Source organism: Furipterus horrens, unplaced genomic scaffold (genome assembly GCF_987537825.1).
Source record: "Furipterus horrens unplaced genomic scaffold, mFurHor1.1.pri manual_scaffold_17, whole genome shotgun sequence".
Taxonomy (NCBI): domain Eukaryota; kingdom Metazoa; phylum Chordata; class Mammalia; order Chiroptera; family Furipteridae; genus Furipterus; species Furipterus horrens.
The window spans coordinates 19,670,275-19,683,280 of NW_028327187.1; positions in this window are offsets into that span (position 1 = coordinate 19,670,275).

Genomic DNA, 13,006 nt, shown 5'->3' on the forward strand with positions numbered 1-13,006 from the left:
CTGCCTGTGGTAGCTTGAGGGTGAGCATTAGGGAAAGCTTCATAGAGGAAATGATGGTGAAAAGAGACCTAGTGAATAACAAAGAAAGTGAAGGGTGTTGAAAGGAGAGACAACAATGTATTCAAAATACATGCACTTAAGAAACTGGTGTGTTGAAGACTTGCAGCAGTTATATGGTATGGTATACATTAAGTTAAGAAGGTAGGGGCAGAATGACATTCAGGAGGAGGACAGGCAGGTAACTGCACAGAGTGTCACCCTATTATGGGTGCTAAAACATTGAAGTGTCAAAGAGTAAACGAAACTGGTTAGTTCATTTTTCTGCCTACAGTTTATTATATAACTGGTGCAAAAACAAATTGGATCACTTTTGATTGATATATTCAATATCTCAAGTAGAAATAAAAATGATCCTAATGGTTCTAACTTTTCATTACTGAATGGTTTTTGCAACACACACATGCAAGTTGAAGGCTCCAAATACAGATATATAACTAAACCCAAGACTAGTCACAGGATAGTCACTTATATTCAGCAGCAAAGTATAGGACTATTTTTTTTTTTTGAGTAAGAAATTTAATCTAGTAGCTACATTGTAAGTGGTTCACTATGTCTCCCTCCCAAGAAGTTGTCAGGATTTGGAAATTGTATGGATAATGATAATGTCATTAATCCTTTACCTTAAAGATAAGAATAGAATTTTATTATGAAATTTATTTCTTCCTATTCTCACTTTTATAAATGGCTGAAGAAGTATTTAAAGGATATTGGCTCGATTGGGTGCCAAATTATTAGATATACTGAGAGTACCACTTTTTGTCATTCTGGTTCTGAATATAGGGCAATAATGAGAGATGAGGCTACAGAGGTCAGGAGGGGACAAATAACAGCAGGCCACAGAAGCTTCATAAAATATGAAATTTATCCTATGTGTCATTGGAATTCACAGAAAGGATTTATCAAGGGATTGGTGTAATCCCATTTACGTTTTCAGACAAATCACTCTCTATCCATGCAGAAAATAGCTTGAGCAGGGAGAGGAGGGAGTATAATTAAAGACAAGAAAACCACTTAGGAGGCTGTTGACATAGTCTAGGTTTGATGAGGTACTGACCTAGTCAGTGCTTGCAGGAATGAAGAGGATATCAGAGATTCAGAATATTTTTTAAGAGAGATGCCACAAGACCTGGGGACTGATTGGATGAGGGATGAATCCAGAAAGATTTGTTCATCCATTTATTCCAAAAATATATTAATCTTCTACTTTGTGTCACCAACTGCTAGAGCCCAGAAATCCAAAACTAAGTAAACACAATTCCTGTCTTCAGGTAAAAGAAGTAGAAATGCATATGAATAATTAAAAGACAGCATGATGGGACTATAATTAAATTATATACAAGCTGCAGTGAAGAATAAAGAGAGGAAGTCAATTATACTACCTGGGAAATTTTGAGGAAGGCTTCAGTGGGTTATGAGGTAACCCTTTGGTTGAGTCATCAAGAACACATAGGAGCTGGTTGGATGATCATAGATCATCTTGGTAAAATCATTCCTGGAAGAGGGAGCTGTGTGTGAAAAGGCTCATAAGTTTAAAACACATAACCTTATTTGGGTAATGAAACTTCAAGTTGTTCAACCTAATCAGTGTGGGTGAAAGAAGAGGTGAGGGAGAGAGATATGACAGCAATTAATAAAAGTTAAAGGTGAAGAGCTAGAATGGCTAGCTCATAAAGTGCTTTGGAAAACCCTGTGCTGATGAATTTGGCCTTGCCTTAAGAGGTGATGAGTTGAAGGTTTTAAAATAGAGACTTGACATGGTCTGCATTGTGTTTTAGAGAAGATCTTGCTATTTGAAACAATTCTGCAAACAAAGTCGATCATGCTTTTTTGTCTGTGTTTACAGTACCTACTGTTGTATCACTCATCACACGAGTCAGACTGAAACGGTTTGAATCCTGGATCTATCGGCCATTTACCATTGGACCTTGGGCAAGTCATTTACCATTGATTCTTTTTCCTCTTCTGTCTTATGGGGATATTAATAGTGCCACTCACATTGGGTCCTGGTGGGGATTAAAAGTGACAATGTATGCAAAATAATTGTAACAGTGCCTTAAATACCATAAGCACAAAACAGATAACAGTACTTTTTTTGTGTGTTTCCAAGACAATCTACACTACCAGATTTTGACCTTTCCAAGGGCAAGAATTGTGCCTATTTTTGTGTTTCAGAATCCTAGCCTAATGTATAACTATGGTGGACCAGATGGTGTGACACCCAGATCCCTCTTCAGTGAAGTACTTGCTGCCCAAGCTGTTGGGAATACTGTCAGCAGGGAACCTTAATTTGTCAGCCACTTCAGGGATCACCTCAGCTACACAGAGCTGCCTTGCTCAAGGTAATATCCCTTCCCAATGTGACTTGGACACAGTGAGAGTTGATTTAGAAGTATACAGGCTTGGTAATATCCACCTTGGCAGGGGGAAACTCTAAAGGGCAACCATAGCTTCAAAGATCCCTCTGGGATTGTACAAGGCTATCATAGGGCTACATCATAACTTCTCCCACTGCCCAGTCCTCTTTCCTGTCTTCTCTCTTCCATAGATCTTTATCTCAAGGGCCTTAGCAAATATCCTACACATTGAAGTCCTAGGGAATCCAACCCACAGTTGTAGCATTTAGTAGGTAGTCAAAAGGTTAGTCAAATGCATGAATGAATGAATGTACGAATGAACACTCATTATTTCGCTGCTGAATGTGAAAATCATGGACTTTATGGGTTATCTAACCTTTCTTCCCTTTATCTTTATGGAGGTGTAGTAAACAATATGCTCTGAAAGGAGAATATTGTAAAACCAGGAATAAATTATGCTCTGGCAGAGTACAAACTTTCTGTGCCAAAAGTATTTCTGTTGGCTTCTCTCCTTGTAATTAAACCATGTTCATCCTTGAGTATGTCTTAAAAAGAAATGCTTGGATTTTAAGAGAACACTAATACAGTATGAAAGAAAGCTGTGTTGATAATGTCTTCCTTAAGAGATATTTAATGCAAGAAACTTAAAAAATATTACGTAAAGTATATCAACTCAGTACACCATATAAAAATATAGTATCTTGTTTCTTAGTGTTCTTGTTGGTAAGAAAAGATACTTAATTTCTTGATTCATGTTGTCATATACAACAACAACAACAACACACACACACACACACACACACAAATGTTCTGGGTATCACAGAGAACTCAGTTCTCCTTTCCTGTTCAGGCTGCTGAAAGGTTGAAAGTTCCCTCTTGCATCTTCACTATTTTGAAAGCATACGTTTAACAACACTGAGCATGCTTATAGCTATTTTAATTAAAATTTCTTCCTCTAAGAAAGGTATGGATGAAGTCAGAATTATGAATAGGGACAAACATATAGGTGCACACCATGATGTTATACACACACATGACAGTTCTGCACTGTGTTGAGAGCTGACCTGATTAGAGGCAGGCAATGATTTCAATAAAGTGTGGATGGACATCTAAATTCTAGTTTCCAAGTGAAGAAAGGAAATTATGAATATATAATACATTTGGAAAATAAAATGAAATTGAAGCAGGAGTAGTCAAATAAATCACTTAATGATTGATATCATTGGGCATGCAAGAAGCAAATAAGCACTAAAAATGGTCAGGAAGATGGACTTTCTAATTTAACAAATATATATTAAGCTCCTACTATGTACAATCATTACTAGATTGTAGAGGCAGGAAGCATGCTGGACCAGGTCCAGAGTTTTTTTTTTTTTTTTTTTAATATATTTTATTGATTATGCTGTTACAGTTGTCCCAATTATTTTTCCATTTGCCCACCTCCTCCCAGTTTACCCCTTCCCTCCAGAAATCCCTCCCTACTTAGTTCATGTCTTTGAGTCATGAATGTAAGTTCTTTGGCTTCATCCTTTCCTATACTATTCTTAACAACCCTGTGTCTTATTTTGTCCCTACCAGGTATGCTTCTTGATCCCTTCACCATTTCCCCCTTTCTCCCCCTTACCCCTCTCAGATGATAACCCTCCAAATGATCTCCATATCTATGATTCTGTTCCTGTTCTGGTTGTTTGCTTAGTTTTTTTTTGTTTGTTTGTTTGTTTGTTTGTTTTAAGATTTTATTTATTTTGTTTTAGAGAGAGGGGAAGGGAGGGAGAGAAACATCAATGTGTGGTTGCCTCTTGCATGTCCCCCAGTGGGGACCTGGCCTGCAACCAGGGATGTGCCCTGACTGGGAATCGAACTGAAGACCCTTTGTTCCCAGGCCAGCACTCAATCTACTGAGGCACGCCAGCCAGGGTTGCTAAGTTTGTTTTTGTTCTTGTTTTATTTTTTTGATTCTGTTGTTGATAGTTGTGAGTTTATCATTTATTGTTCATAGTTTTGATCTTCTTTTTCTTAAATATGTCCCTTTAACATTTCATATAATAAGGGCTTGGTGATGATAAACTCCTTTAGCTTTACCTTGTCTAGGAAGTACTTTATCTGCCCTTCCATTTTAAATGATAGCTTTGCTGGATAGAGTAATTGTGGTTGTAGGTTCTTGCTTTTCATCACTTTGAATAATTCTTGCCAGTCCCTTCTTGCCTGCAAAGTTTCTTTTGAGAAATCAGCTGGCAATCTTATAAGAACTTTTTTGTAGGTAACTCTTCTTTTCTCTTGCCACATTTTAAGTATGATGTGTCTCAGTGTGGTCCTGCTTGGGTCCAACTTGTTCGGGACTCTCTGTGCTTTCTGGACTTGTATGTCTATTACTTTCGCCAAATTAGCAAAGTTTTTCTTCATTATTTTTTCAAATAAGTTTTCAATTTCTTGCTCTTTCCTCTTCTACTTCTGGCACTCCTATAATTTGGATGTTGGAATATTTAAAGTTGTCCCAGAGGTTCCTAATCCTCTCCTTGTTTTTTTCAATTTTTGTTTTTTCTTTCTGTTCTGGGTGAATGTTTATTTCTTCCTTTTGTTCCAAATCATTGATTTGAATCCCATCTTCCTTCCCATCACTGTTGATTCCCTCTCTATTTTTCTTTATTTCATTTTGTATAACCTTCACTTCTTTCTTTATTTTGTGGCTATATTCAATCATTTCTCTGAGCATCCTGATCACCAGTGCTTTTAAACTCTGCATCTGATAAGTTGGCTATCTCTGTTTCATTTAGTTCTTCTTCTGGGGTTTTGTTTTGTTCTTTCATTTGGACCACATTTCTTTGTCTCCTCAATTTTGCAGCCTCCCTGTGTTTGTTTCTATGTATCGGGTACAGCTGCTTTGACTCCGTGTCTTGGTAGGATGGCCTAATGTAGTAGGTGTCCTGTAGAGTCCAGTAGCACAGCCTCCACTATCCCCTAAGCTGGGTACTTGAGGTGCACCCTTTGCGTAGGCTGAGTACACCCTCCTCTTGTAGTTGAGCCTTGGTTGCTGTTGCTACTTGTGCTGGGCTTCGAGATCCCCAGGTGAAACCAAGCTGTGAATCTAAGCTGTCTGCTCATAGTGCCTGGCCTGGAGCTCACTGAGGCCAGCTGTTGCTTGTTTGGGAGGATTTAGGAAGTTGTGAAGCATGAGCCAACCCCAGCCATTCATATGGAAAAGCAGCTTGGGTGGGCCCATAACTTGGGTGGGGTGGAGTGTCTGAGGCTCTCCAAGGTGGGTCAAATAGTGTTATCCTGGTTGATGGAGTCTCAGAAACGATACCAGCTTGACAGCTTTGTACGGGCAGGGTTTAGAAAAGAGACAATGGCTTCTGCTGGCCTTGATACCAGACACTTCAGTTCCTCCCTTTATACCACTGGTGCCTTTCAAGCTGCTACTCCAGTGCCAGAGCTTAGAGGGATTGAATCTGAGTAGGTGAGTCTGTGTGGGTTCTTTAAGAGGAACTGCTTTGGGCTCCAGCAGATTCTTCTACCAACTCAATCCCTGCTGGTTTTTTCAGCCAGAAGGTATGGGGACTTGTCTTCCTGGCATTGGAACCCTGGGCTGGGCAGCCTGGTGTGGGGTTGGGACCTCTCACTACTGATATATACCTCCTGAATTTTTATCCACCACACATGGGTGAAAACCAGCCTATTGTGTGTCTGTGCCTGTCCTACCTATCTTGATAGATGTGGTTTCTTTAATTCTGTAGTTGTCAGACTTCCATTCAACTCAATTTCTGATGATTGTTCTATATTTTAATTGTAATTTTGATAAGGTTGTGGGAAGAGGTGAGTCACATCTGCCTATGCTGCCATCTTCACCAGATCTGGCTCAGAATTTCTACATTGCAGAGTTCTAGGTTTTAGGCTGGTCTCATCTCAGCAACTAGTTTAGCATGCTCACGGCATGACTACCAGCATAGCATGGGCCTCTAGGATCTGCATGTTACAACTATGATCTAAGCTGTCACTGTAGATAAGAGCTTCACCCCTGCCAAGAGAGGAGTGTTGAGTCCTAAATTTCTGCAAGAGGATGAAAAATTCCTCTGAAGTTTTATATAATAAGGAACACATGTTACAGAAGAGAAATATATGACATATTCAAGAATTGTATATTGAACGTATGCTTTCTGTAGTACAGGAGGTCCATATGCAAATGAAAAAACCAGTCAGTTTCTGGATATTTGTTTATGGCATTCAGGAAAAGGACTTGAAGCTACTTTTATCTTATGAATACTGTGGAAGAAGAAAGAATTGAGATTAGTTTTGAATTTCATAATATTCAAATTCAGCAGACTTAAGCGGACAAGTGAGGGAAACAATTGGGTACCAATTTTTCAACTTTATAAGAGGTTTTTTCTGATATTCCTACAGTACATTTAACATGAACATGAAACCAGTAGCTCATATACCTACTGAAAGATTTCTTTCAATATCTTGAAAGTAGAAAATGAATCTATGCCTTCATCGAAACACAAGGATGTCCAAAATCTAATAGTAAAGGAAATAAGAACTAAAGAACAAATGCAAAAAGCCCATAAGTGGAGTCAACATTGCTGTGGGTTTGATGCAATGAGGAAATATAATACCACAAAGTGGTCTTGTAGTTAATCATTTCTAGTGTATCCTCTGAATATCTTTATAGTCATTCTCAGAGTAAGGGCTGTACCTAGTTCGGTTTCATCCAATTTTTAGGGTCAACATTGGTTCCCCTTTGTAAATATGTAGTCATTAAATAAAAGTAAACATTAATTAAAAAGAAATAAATATAGGACCTCACCTCATTTTACAGCATTTGAGATTAAAATGATGGCTCTTAAGCAGTCAAATTGCTTCTCCAGAGGAATTAGCTGTGCAGTTATATAGGCATTCAGCAAAAATTTTAATAGCTTCACTGAAATATTATTGACATATAAAATTGTATATACTTAAGGTATGGAAGAGTATAACAAAGTGTTGATATGCATTGTGAAATTATCTCCAAAATCCAGTTGGTTAACATATCTATCATCTTTACATAGTTACCATGTGTGTAGAAGATGTAAAATAAATCCTCTTAGCAAATTTTAAGTATACAATAAAGTATTAACTAGAGTTGCCATGTTGTACATTATATCTCCAGAACTTTTTCATCTTGCACAATTTAAAGTTAGTATGCTTTGACCAGCATCACTCCATTTCTCCTTCCCACCAAGCCTGGGCAACCACCATCCTATTCTCTGCTTCTATGAGTTTGATTGTTTTAGATTCCACAGATTAGTGAGATCACGCAGCATTTGTCTTTTTGTGTTTGGCTTACTTTGCTTAGCATAATGCCCTTCAGGTTCATCCGTGTTGTTGCAAATGGCAAGATTTCATTATTTTTAAAGGATGAATAATATCCCATTATGTATTTGTGCGTGTATGTATATATATAATATAAATATATATATATATATATGTCAATTTCTTTTTTTAATATGCTTCATTGATTATGCTTTACAATTGTCCCAATTTCCTTTCCCTCTGTTCCCCTCCACCCAGTGACCCCCACCTCCAATTGTACCCCACCCTAGCCCATGACCATTGGCTGTGCATATAGTTCTTCTCAACATCTTCCTATCTACTCCACTCTTTCCTACCATGCTTCTCAATTCCTGCATCATCTCCCTCCCTTTCCCCCCTCTCCTGTCCCTGCTGACCTCCCCCCAAAATGTTCCCCACACCTATAATTCCCCCCACACTCTCATTGCCTACATAGATTGCCTTTGCTTCGATTCCCTAGCTTCTGTTGTTGGTTGTTGTGATACAGTTTTCATTTTAGTGTTCATAGTTTTGATCCTCTTTCTCCTAAACAAGTCCCTTTAACATTTCATATAACAGTGGTTTGGTTTTGATGAGCTCCTTCAATTTTACTTTGTCCTGGAAGCACTTCCTCTGCCCTTCTATTCTGAATGACAGCTTCACTGGATAGAGTAATCGTGATTGTAGGTTTTTGCTTTTCAGTACTTTGAATATTTCTTGCCAGTCCCTTCTTGCCTGCAGAGTTTCTTTTGATAAATCAGCTGATAATCTTATTGGGACCCCTTTGTACGTAATTCTCTTCTTCTCTCTTGCTGCTTTTAAGATTCTCTTTTTATCCTTAATTTTTGACATTTTGATTATAATGTGTCTTGGTGTGGTTCTCCCTGGGTCCTGTTGTTTTGGAACTCTCTGTGCTTCCTGGACCTATAAGTCTATTTCCTTCCCCAAGTTCGGGAAGTTCTGCTTCATTATTTTTTCACGTAATTTTTCAATTTCTAATTCTTCTTCTTCACCTTCTGGCAACCCTATGATTTGGATGCTGGCCCGCTTATAGCTATCCCATAGGTTTCTGAGCCTCTCCTCATTTTCCACACTTCTCGTTTCCTCTTTTTGCACTGGTTGACTGTTTGTTCCTTCCCTATGTTTTGATTTGTTGATTTGATCCCTGGTTTTCTTTCCCTCGCCACTTGTTTTGTGTGTGTTTTCATTCATTTCAGCAGGACTAGCCTTCATTCCTTCCCTGTCTTGTTTAAGATCTGCTGTTAGGTCTGTAAGCATTTTTATAACCAAAGCTCTGAACTGTGCCTCAGAAAGATTTCCTACTTGCTTCTTTGTTAGATTAGATATTTGCTTTCTGGTCAGCTGCATCACCAGGATCTCATATCATGAGCTGTGCCATCCTGACAGTTTTGTGTTTACCTTTGCTTCCTGGGCGGGGCTGTCACACCTCCCAGGCTCTAGAGTGCGGAGCCCTATGTACTCTTCACTACCAGGTGACCCTTCTCACCACACTGTGGCACTTCATGTGCGTATAGGGGGTCCAAGATGGATTCCTGCTGTTCACTCTCTGCTGAGAGACCGGGAGCCTCCTCCTCCATCCCCATCCCTTCTGGTCCTCACTGTCTGAGGCAATGGGGGTCTACTTTCCCTGGCGTTGGAATTGTGAGCTGATGGGTTTGGTCTGCAGCCATGGGTGCTCCTCAGGCAATTCTTGCCTCCCCTTAAATACGGGTGTCTGTGCTTACTGTTGTCCTGCTGCCATCACCGCAGCTGCTGCCACCAGCATTGCTTGACCTCTCCACCCTGACTTCGCCCCTGCTATCCGTCTGGACAAGCACCACTTGTTTATAACTTCATACGTTGGACTTTCATGTAGCTTTATTTTCTGGAACTTCTGGTTATTTCTGATTTTGTGATAGTTGTATTCCTTCTTAGTTGTGGAGGGAGATGGAGCATGTCAGTCTAGGCCTCCATCTTGGCCAGAAGTCTCTCTATATCAATTTTTTTATCAATTAATCTGTCAAGGGACATTTAGGTTGTTTTCATATCTTGGCTATTATAGTTAATGCTATAATGAACATGGGAGTTCAGACATTTGTTTGAAATAATGTTGTTTTCAATCCTTTTAGAAATATACCCAGAGTGGGAATGCTGTATCATATGGTAGTTCTATTTTAATTTTTTTGAGGAAACTCCATACTGTTTTCCATAAGGGCTGTATGAATTTACGTTACAACCAACAGGTTCATTTTTCTCCACATCCTCATCAATATTTATTTTTTGTCTTTGTTGACAATATTTGGTCTCATAGATGTGAGGTGATATCTCATTATGGTTTTTCAAAAACTTTAAAAATCCTCACTGGAGGATATGTTTATTGATTTTAGAGAGAGGAAGGGGAGGAGAGAGAGAGAGGGAGAGAAAGAGAATGAGAGAGAGAAAAAGAGAGAGAGAGAGAGAGAAACACCAATGTGAGAGAGAAACATTGATTGGTTGCCTTCCAAACATGCCCCAACTGGGGATCAAACCAACAACCTCGGTTTGTACCCTGACTCACCTTCAACCTTTTGGTGTATGGGATGACACTCAATCCAACTGAGCCAAATGGCCAGCACTCATTGAGGTTTAGATTTTTATTTCCTTGATGTTTAGAGATGTTGAGCACCTATCATACACCCATTGGCCAATCAAATTTCTTCTTTTAAGGGATGTCAGTGTGGGCCCTTTGCCTATTTTGAATCAGGTATTTCATATTTTTGGTACTGAGTAATATAAGTTCCTTATATATTGTTGATATTAATTCATCATTGGATATATGGTTTCCAAATATCTTTTTCCATTTCAGAAGTTGCCCTTTCCTTTTGTTGATTGTTTTCTTTGCTGTGCAGAAGCTTATCAATTTGGTGAAATCACATTTGTTTATTTTTGCTTTTGTTGCCTGTGCTTTTGGTGTTATATCCAAATAATTTTTGCAAAGACCAGTATCAGTATCCCTATTTTTCCTTTTGTTTAAGTCCTCAATTCATTTTGTGTTAATTTTTGTGTATTGTTTAAGACAGGAATCCAATTTCATTCTTTTTGATATAGACATCCAGTTTTCCCAACAGCATTTGTTGAATAGACTATTTATTCTCTTCCCATTGTGTGTTTTTGTCATCCTTTTTGAATATCATTTGACTGTAAATGCATGGTTTTATTTCTGGGCTTTCTATTCTGTTCCATTGATCTATGTAGGTCTGTTTTTATGACAGTACCACACTCATTTGATTACAATTACTTTATAATATAATTTATATTTATTTATTTTTTATAATATTAATTAATTTATTTTTTAACGAGGGTACTTTATTTTATTTATCTGTTTTTATTCTTTTTAATTTTAAATATTTTATTGATTATGTTGTTACAGTAGTTTCAATTTTTTCCCCTTTGCTCCCCTCTGCCCAGTACCCCACTTCCTTACAGCAATCACACACCTCTTAGTTCATGTCCATGGGTTGTGCATATAAGTTCTTTGGCTTCACCCTTTCCCATATTATTCTTAACTCCCCCTGTCTATTTTGTACCAACTGATTATGCTTCTTAGTCCCTGCACCATTTCCCCATTTCTCTGCCTTCTCCCTCCCAGCTGATAACCCTCCAAATGATCCCCATACCTATGATTCTGTTCATATTCTGATTTGCTTGGTTGGATTTTGTTTTTAATTTTTAGATTCAGTTGTTGATAGTTGTGAGTTTGTTGTCATTTTAATGTTCATACTTTTGATCTTCTTTTTAAGTAAGTCCCTTTGACATTCCATATAATAATAGTGTGGTGATGATGAACTCCTTTAGCTTCACCTTGTCTGGGAAGCACTTTATCTGCCCTTCCATTTCAAATGATAGCTTTGCTGGATAGAGTAATCCTGGTTGCAGGTTGCCTTTCATCACATTGAATACTTCTTGCTAGTCCCTTCCTGCCTGCAAAGTGTCCTCTGAGAAATCTGCTGATAGTCCTATAGGCACCTTCCTGTAGTCAACTCTCCGCCTTTTTCTTGCTGCCACCAGGACTCTGTCTTTATCTTTCACCTTCCTTTGGCATCTCAGTCACGATGCATCCTGGTGTGGTCTCCTCTGGGTTCAGCTTGCCCGGGACCCTCCATGCTTCCCGGACCTGTATGTCCATCTCCTTTGCAAAATTTGGGAAGTTTTCCTCATTTTTTTCAATTTTTCTTCCTCATTCTTCACTGGTTGACTGTTTTTTCCTTCCTTATATTCCAAGTCATTGATTTGAATGCCGGTTTCCTTACCTTCACCATTGGTTTAGTGTGGATTTTCCTTTGTTTTAGTTAGCAAAGCCTTCACTTCTTCTCTTATGCGTTGCCATACTCAAGCATATCTGTCAAGCCTGTGAGCACCTTTATTGCCAGTGTTTTGAATTCTGCATCTGTTAGCTTGCCTATCTCCTCATATGTTAGGTTGGCTGTCTCCTCGTTGCTTAGTTCTCCCACTGGAACCTTGATCCGTTTCCCCTTTTGGGCCATACTTCTCTGTCTCCTCATTCTGACAGGATCCTGTGTTTGTTTTCCTATGCGTCCCAGGTAGAGCTGTCGCTTCTGTTACATTGTAAGGGGTGGAGCCTTAGGGATTAGTCAGTACAGGGTGACCTGTTTCACCACTTTGTGGCACTCTATGTGGGGGAGGGGTCTGAGAGGGAACAATGCCGCCTGCCCAGCACTCACCTCTTTTCCAGGCACCTCTCCCCACTTCCGCACCGGACTGGCGTCCCTCTAGTTGCTGCCCTGGCCATCGTTCCCAGAGTGGGTCAGTCTGCGGACATTCTAGGACCATGGGAGCCCTTTAAATAAGTGGACTCTGCTGAGAGACCAGCAGTTTCTGCCTTCACCCCAACCCCCACTGGTCTGTACAGTCAGAAGCAATGAGGCTCGATTTTCTCTGGTGCTGGCATCGTGAGCTGTGAGATCTGATGAGGAGCTTGGAACACTCTCCAGGTGTCCCTCCTGACTTTTTAAAATGTGTGACAGCACTTTTTGGCTGGCCTGCTGCTGCCACTGCTCTTACTGCCACCAAACCACGTACTCTCTGCCCCGCTTCCGCCCCTCCTACCTGTCTGGATGAGTATTTCTTCTTTATATCTTTGTTCCCTGGACTTCCATGCAGTTTGATTTTCTGGAACTTCTGATTGTTTCTACTTTTAAGGTAGTTGTATTCCTTGTAAGTTGTGGAGGGACATGCAACATGTCTGTCTACGCCTCCATCTTGGCCAGAAGTCTTGTTTATCTGTT